The sequence below is a fragment of the Vitis riparia genome, chromosome 3 (assembly GCF_004353265.1).
Source record: "Vitis riparia cultivar Riparia Gloire de Montpellier isolate 1030 chromosome 3, EGFV_Vit.rip_1.0, whole genome shotgun sequence".
Taxonomy (NCBI): domain Eukaryota; kingdom Viridiplantae; phylum Streptophyta; class Magnoliopsida; order Vitales; family Vitaceae; genus Vitis; species Vitis riparia.
Genome location: NC_048433.1, coordinates 6281986 through 6290238, shown reverse-complemented (window position 1 = coordinate 6290238; position 8253 = coordinate 6281986).

Here is an 8253-nt window from a genome sequence, read left to right as displayed (position 1 = left end):
GTGAGATCGTATCTTAGTAGCAAGTAATAAAGCGCTATCATGAAATAGAGTTGGTGCGTAATAATGAATACAAAATATATCATATGCATATCAAAGAACAAGACAAAGATTTGACAATATTCATTAAGCTTAACAGTTGATGATCAGAAAAGAAAACTCATATGTAGGGCCCCCACCAAAGCCCAATTTATCTTGCATGAATTAGTCCCACAAATTCCATTATTTTGGAATTATGAAAATTATATTCATGCTTATTTAAAATCAAGAGAAACAAAAGAAATATTTGAAAATCAAAGAAAATTTGTGAAAGTGTTTACCTGAAGGGAAATGTAGCAAGTTTATTTAAAAACGAGATTTTTAGTGACTTAAAACCCTAATGAATGATGAAAAGTGGTAGAATTAAAAATATTTGAAAACTGAAGTGGAATTAAAATCATTTGAAAGAAAACTAGAGTTTTGAAATTTATTTGGAAATTGAAGTCTTGAAAATTACATTTAAAAAAATTGGGATTAAAAAAAATTGAAAATGGAAGTTCTTAAAATTAAAAATTGGGATTTTAAAAATTAAATTTGAAAGAAATTGGAGTTTCGAAAATTATTTGAAAATTGGAAAATTAAATTTAAGGATAGGAATTTTGGAAATTAAATTTGAAAGAAATTGGAATTTTGAAATTAATTGAGAATTGAAGTTTTTTTTTTAAATAAAATTTAAGAATTGGAGTTTTGAAAATTAAATTTAGGAAATGGAATTTTGGAAATTAAATTTGAAGAAATGGAATTTTGAAAATTGTTTGAGAATTGAAGTTTTGAAAATTATTTAAAAATTGGAGTTGTGAAAATTATTTGAAAATTGAAGTTTTTGAAAATTATTTGAAAATTGAAGTTTTTGAAAATTATTTGAAAATTGAAGTTTTGAAGAATAAATCTGGAAATTGAAGTTTTGAAAATTGGAATTTTGAAGAATTGAATTTAGAAATTGAAGTTTTGAAAATGATTTGAAATTTGAAGTATTAAAGAGTAAATCTAGAAATTGAAGTTTTGAAAATTGGAATTTTGAAGAATTGAATTTAGAAATTGAAGTTTTGAAAATTGAAGTATTGAAAATTAAACTTAAAAATTGGAATTTTGAATAATTATTTGAGAATGAATTTTTTTTAAAAATAAAATAATAATAAATAAATAAATAAATAAATTTGAAAATCGAAATTTTGAAAAATTATTTGAAAATCGAAGTTTTGAAAATTACATTTCGAAAAATTGGAGTTTTGAAAATTATTTAAAATTTGAAGTTTTGAGAAAAACCCATAAGTGAAATCTCAAGCAAGTGGGTCCTCCATAGGGCCTGATTCATGGAAGTCGTGGTACCAAGCTTCGCACCCTTGTTCTAGGTCTTAAGAATGCTTGTAATACTTGAGAGAAACATCCAAGACATGGTGCCAACAATAATTTTTTACAATAGCTGGACTTTTCCCCACTTCACCTGATCCAGACCCTTCATCACAAGCTCCCTTAATGGCCCAATATAGACCATAAGAAGCAATGCCACAATGCCCTTAGCAAATAAGAGCAAGAACAACAACTGAATCATCTTTACCCAAACATTGGAAACAAGTTTGACTTAAAAAAAAAAACTTCAATCTTCCTTCAATAAACAAGACCCACTTCACTAAAAATGGGAAATTAAGGCCATGGAAATACAGATTTAGGCACAAAGTAGGAACATTAAATTTTGTTTTTCCCTTGAGTATGTTTTATCTTTCACAAAAAACATGGTGGGGGAAGACCCACTTCACAAAAACCAGTTTTCGTTTTTAAAAATGAGAAATGAAGGCCATAAAAACACAGATTCTGGCAACTCATGGCAATTGTACCTATGTTAATGCCTTCAAGACTCTTCCCCCCACTCAAGCTACTACACGTTTTTCTTCCAAAAAAACCCTGCTGAAAAACTTCTCCCTTATGCTCTGTTTTCACTCCCAAAATCTCATTTTTTCAGTTCCCTTCCCTCTCGTTTTCTGCAACCCTCCTCTTCCTGAATCAACTGACCCACAATCCCTCCTCAAGCTGTTTTCCCCTTCTGTTTTTTTCATTCTTTTTCTTCGGTCTCCTGCTTCCTTTCTTATCCTCTGTTTTTTTAGCTGCTCTCTATTTTTTTTTTCTGTTTCTCCCATCATGCAAGCCTCCACCTACTCCCTGCTACTGCCGTGGCAAGTCACGTCTTTGCCACACGTCCATGCAACTTTAAACACTTGAAATGTTGGCCCCCCACTCCTGGAAATGAAATGTTCAGCTGACTCCAAGTGTGAGAAAAAAACTATGGCCACCAGAGGGGTCTACAATTATATATTTAACCCTTTTAACTTTTAGGTTTTTTTTTTTTAGATTGTGCGGCCACAACTTTACCATTATAACCCTTCTTGTTCCTTTTTATTAGTGGATTCTTGAGTGTTGGTATACTTTGTGGACATAGAAATCATATTGATTGTCGAACCACGTTTAAAATCTTGTTTTTTTCTTTATTTTCTTTTTGCATGTGTGTGGTTTGGTTTACAGACATAAATATTGTCACCACTTAAGAATTTTTATGATTATATTTAATGACAATTCAAATTTCGCAAGAACATTTTACCACTAATTTATTGGTGTCAAAGGTTGGCATTCCTACAATTTGGAGGAAAAATGATTTAGTGACAAGTATTATTTTATTGTCATTAATTTCATGCAGAATTTTGAATTTTTGCAACAATAACATTATTGTCACTAATTATCCGTCACTCAAAATGAATTGCATTAATTCTTTTATAACAAATAATTATATGCCATTAAATAATAACATTTTGTATAAAATGATAATATTATCACTAAACATATTATATGCACCTTACTACTTTTAGTGACAAAAAAATATTATCATTGAAAACACTATAAAATCATTATTCAGTTACAATGTTAATATGGCAACAAAGAATAATTTGTCAATTTGTTAATGTATAAAATATATGGAAAATAAATTACCAACAACTATAATTTATTGTTGTTTATACTTTTTTTTTAATGGAAATTATTGCAATCACAACTTATAACTTATTATTAAAAAAATATTTCAAATTTTTTTAATGACAACTTTGTGTGATCATTATATACTTAGATTTTATGATTAAAAATGTCTCTAAGAATAGACATTTGAAGATGCTATTATTTTAAGTTACAAAAAATGCAATGTCATTGCTAAAAATAATATAATGCTATTATTTTTAATTGTGTTATCACGAAATATTTTATAAATTTTGTCCAACTTTTAGTTGAATTTTATTTTTTTAAGATTTAATTTTAAATATTTAGGATAAAAGTTGAAGCAACAATATATATTATATCTATACTTATGCATATGTTAAATTAGTAATAGAATATATCAAGCAAAATTTTTCTTTAGAATAAAATTGTACAATTATTATAAAAGTTTATTAAAGATGAAAAATAATTGATATGAATGTTTACACAAGAATGTATATTATATTCATTTCATACTTATATTGAATTCGTAAAAGAATTACTATATGAATATTATATTTAGGATATTTTTTTATAATTATTATAAAATTTAAGTTAATTCATTTATTTTTTTGAAATACTTGACATAAAATTTGAGGCAAAAAGTAAATGAATTATCTTCATTTTTTATGTATACCATATTTTAAAATCATTTTTTTGGTAAAATATTTATTTAATTTTTAAGATTTTAATTTTAATTTTTAAAAATACTAAAATACATATTGAATTTTGTTTTCAATGTTATATAGACATTATATTGCACATAGTTTTATGTGGAATTTATAAAATAATACAATAAATAAATTATACATTTAATATTTATAAAATTTAATTTATTTTTTCATTCTCCCATATTTATTTCTAAGAATTTTGTTACAAGAATTGAAATAAAAATATATGTCACATTTATAACGACTTAAAATATTATTTTATATTTCGATTAAAGATAATTATTCAATAATAATTTATATTATATCCATTCTACAACTATGTCCATATGTGGGGAGAAGTAATTATGTTATAATAAAAACAAATGTTAACAAAGGAGCTAAAAAAAAACTTTATTTTTTTTAAAAAGATCTTATCATATTTTTTATTACTATGATATAGAAAAAGCAAATAAAGCTAAACATGTTATTACATTAATAAATTTTGTCAAAATTTTAAATTATTTTCTTTTTAGAATTTTGTTATGTCAAAAATAGAAAAAAAAAAGACTTTCTTTATAAATATTATTATAGAGAGAGTTTATCCTATTATTATTTATTTCCATTTAGAAAATAAAATTTTCTTTAGGAGAATTATTTAATTATTTTATTTATTAAAGTTTTCTAAATTTTTTTTTATATGTTCTCTTTCAAAGTGTTCAAGATAGTTCTCTTTGTAATATTTCTTAGTTTTTGGGAAAATCATAGGTATTTAAATTTTTTCCTTCACTTCAATTTTTTTTATGTAAAATTTTTCTATTTAATATTTCTTAGTTTTTGAATAATGCTCTTCCTTTTTAATTTTTTTTAAACCTTATTTAATATATGAATGAATAGAAGTTAATCTGAAATATATGTTATGCTTTTTTTTCCTTAAATTTTAATATTATCTTATTTCTATGTGGGGGTTTTTTTTTTTTTTTTGGCAATAGTAATTTAATTATTATTTATTTGTTTTCTTGCATGTTACAAACCTGGGATATTATGCATGCCAAAAAAATTCATGACCGTTATTTTATTATTTATTTATTTTATTGTAATGATACTTAAATTTTTAATATAGTGATGTTTATGTAAACATTAATATTTTTTAATGGTTGTTATTGATGAAAATTTTATATTCTAATTTATGTAAAACCATTCTTGAAAAGCAGATACAAGAAATTTGAAAAGAAATTTAATAAAATACATTTTCATACTTCTTTGGAACAAGCATGAACCACAAATAAAATGTACTTTTTTAAGGCCATTAAATGTTTATACAAAATTTTCAATGATGACATATAATTATAGTTAAAGTTTACTTTGATATATAAATAAATATAAATGCCATAATCAAAAAGTACATTTTTATCAGTGATATATAATTGTGATTAAAAATAAATCTTTAATCATAATATTATTATAACTAAAATAACAAATTTATTGTCAAAATATTTTTAGTAAATGTATACTTGTAGTAATGACAAATTGTTGTAACTAAAACATTTTGTATTATTGGAAACATAAATTCGCATCTAAAAAACACAACTTTAATGGTAATAAATTATAAAACATTGGTGGTGACATTTTATGGTGCTAAATACATCATTTTAGTGGTGAAATATTCTTGTGATTAAAAGTTTATGTTAATTAATGATGATAAATATCATTACTAAATTCAATCTTTTAGTGTCAATTTTATACCTTCTATGACAAAAATATTTTAAATTTGCAATAATAAATATTGTGACTAAATACTTGTTATTTACTACGAAATGAAATTGTGGCTAAAATGACAACAATTAGCTGCATGTTACTAAAATTGCAAATAAAATATTTAGTGATAGTACATATGGTGGTAACGTTGCGGTACTGAAAAAATTATTACTAAAACATTTAGTGATAACTTATAAACTATTAGTTGTAAATTTATTTGCAACTAAAACCGAAATTTGTTGTAGTGCATTTTCATATATTCTTCCTTATGTTTTTCTTTTATAGGGAATTATATCATTTGAGCTTACATTTAACATATTTTAGGCATGTGATAGATTCATTGTTCATTATTTTGTAGGGCCATCAACCCATGTTTGAGTGTCATAGTCAAGATACACGACTTTGTCAACTTTTTTGTTTCAGTAAATGAATTTAGTAATTGATTTGCAAGACAATGCTAAGTGAATGGTATTGAAAATATTTGAACATCTTCATTCCTATCCTTGGATTGTTAAGGTGAATGCAAAACCGTCCTAAGTTTCTCTAAATCTATGCACAACAGAAGCAATAGACTTTTAAAAACTTAGATATAGAGTTATGGAGACCATACTTATGATCTGGATGTTCCTATATCAAATCTAGGCACATAAGATGCATTATAAATCTTGAAAACCAAATGGTCTTCCACTTAATTGCTCTCTTTTCTGGATCATAGCACGCATGGAGGTGAAATCATTTTTGGAGGGGTGGATGCAAAGATTCCTTTATGGAAGCTTGAATGTCAAGTGTGTGGGATAAGGAGGTTTATATAAACTTCCTTGTGGGCTTAAGTGACTTGAGTGATCTTGGGTCTGGGTCACTTAATTTGACTTATAAGTTCTAATTAATTAATTAGTCTTATTGAACTCCAATTAAATTAGCCCAATTCATAAAGACCATTCATAGGTTCTTGTGCAACTTTGAGTTTTTCCAAGATGTCCTTATACACACATATGAATAAGGAACCCAAATGTTCTTCTATAAATGTGCTACCAAAGAATATGAGCTTGAGTTGGGATCTATAGGAAAATATTGATTCTTTAGTGGCATATTTATTAAGTTAACTTAAAAATTGAATTCTCAACACTAATTCAATATTTTATCAAAGTTGAGAGCTTATGCGACATAGTAGCTTGATGAATTATGATGACCTAATAGCTAATGTTATGATTCATCATAATTTTTGTCTAATGTGTAATCATACAAATTAGTATACTCATCATAGGAAAATCATCTCGATAACTAAGATAAGTCATCTCTTCAATTAAAATATAATGCATTACTGTATCTGATGGATTACTTAAATCCATAAACCAATTGTGAACTGCTTATCATCTTATAAGGAATCAAGTCATGTACAACACAAGTGATATGGACATGAATGCTCAAATAACAACTATTACAAATAAGGATAAAAGTAAGAACCATAAATCACAATAAATAAATTTATTAATGAAATTTTATTTTGTTTTATCATGTCATGCTTTCAAGGGTTATATTCTAACAAATGGTTTTTTGAATTTTTAGTTCATATTTAATTTGCACGAGGATCAAGACAAGACAAAGTTGATGTACTCTAAGAAATTCTCATTGTTCTCTTAGAAACAACTTTTATCTCCCTAAGAGTGGGACAATAGTTTCATCAAAACAATGATCACAAAGTATGCCATTGAAATATCACTTGTTAAGGTTTAAGATATGTAATGATGGATGAAGAACAAAAACCTACATACACCATTGGACTTCATTAAGGACCTATTTTAGTGGGTTGTGTGGTTATAATTGATACATACATTGCACAATCAAATATTTATAAGTGAGATATTTTGTTATTTTCTAAGTACAAGTTGTGAAATGGGAATATCCATGGTAAGTTGTAGGTCAAATATGGATTAAAGTTGTAGCACACATAATAGCATACCCCTAGAAAAAAGTAAGCAGTTTGGTTTTCATTAGTAAGAGTAGATAAATCATTAGAGACATTTGATGAGGGATTTTGTCAAACCATTATGAGTATGAGTATAAACAATAAAATTCACAACGACAATCCTAATTGACATACAAGAATCAACAAATGTTTTGGATATAATTCACCAACATTAGCAAAACGTATTATCTTGATCGAATGATCTAAAAACTAAGTTCATAATAAGATTATTTGCGTAAGGAGTCCAAAAAATGTAACATTGAAAATAGAAAGTAGGCAAACATATGACTACCTAGCTAGAACATCTAGCACAACTATGAAATATTTTAATGACCCATAAAAGTGGGTGAATAGGTTTACATTTGTCATTTTTAATTCATTTGAAAAAGTTGATGATTCAAATATGACATTAGTAAAAAATGGTTTTACAATAAATTGTCGTGTAGGCAGGTAACTAGTGGACATTATTGGGTAAAAGAATCTTCTAGTTCTTTAAATGATGCCCTATAATTGGTTATAACATGATGCATCGTGGAGGAGCCTAGGTGACCAAATTAATCATGCCATAATATAAACATTTTTAAGCTAGATACCGCTAGGCTACTAAGTACTTTGTTAAGAGAAGATTTATTGATTTGTAAATGCCAATGAATCTAAATATAAATTGGTTAAAATTTGACTTCATATGAAGAAACTCCGGAAACTTTGATTTATCAAATGTTAAAGTAGAATAAAACTAATCCAACCAACTTGAATTTGATGCATACGACCTAAACAATACAATCCGACTGTAATCCAATCAATCCAAATTTAATTAGAACTTCGAAAAAG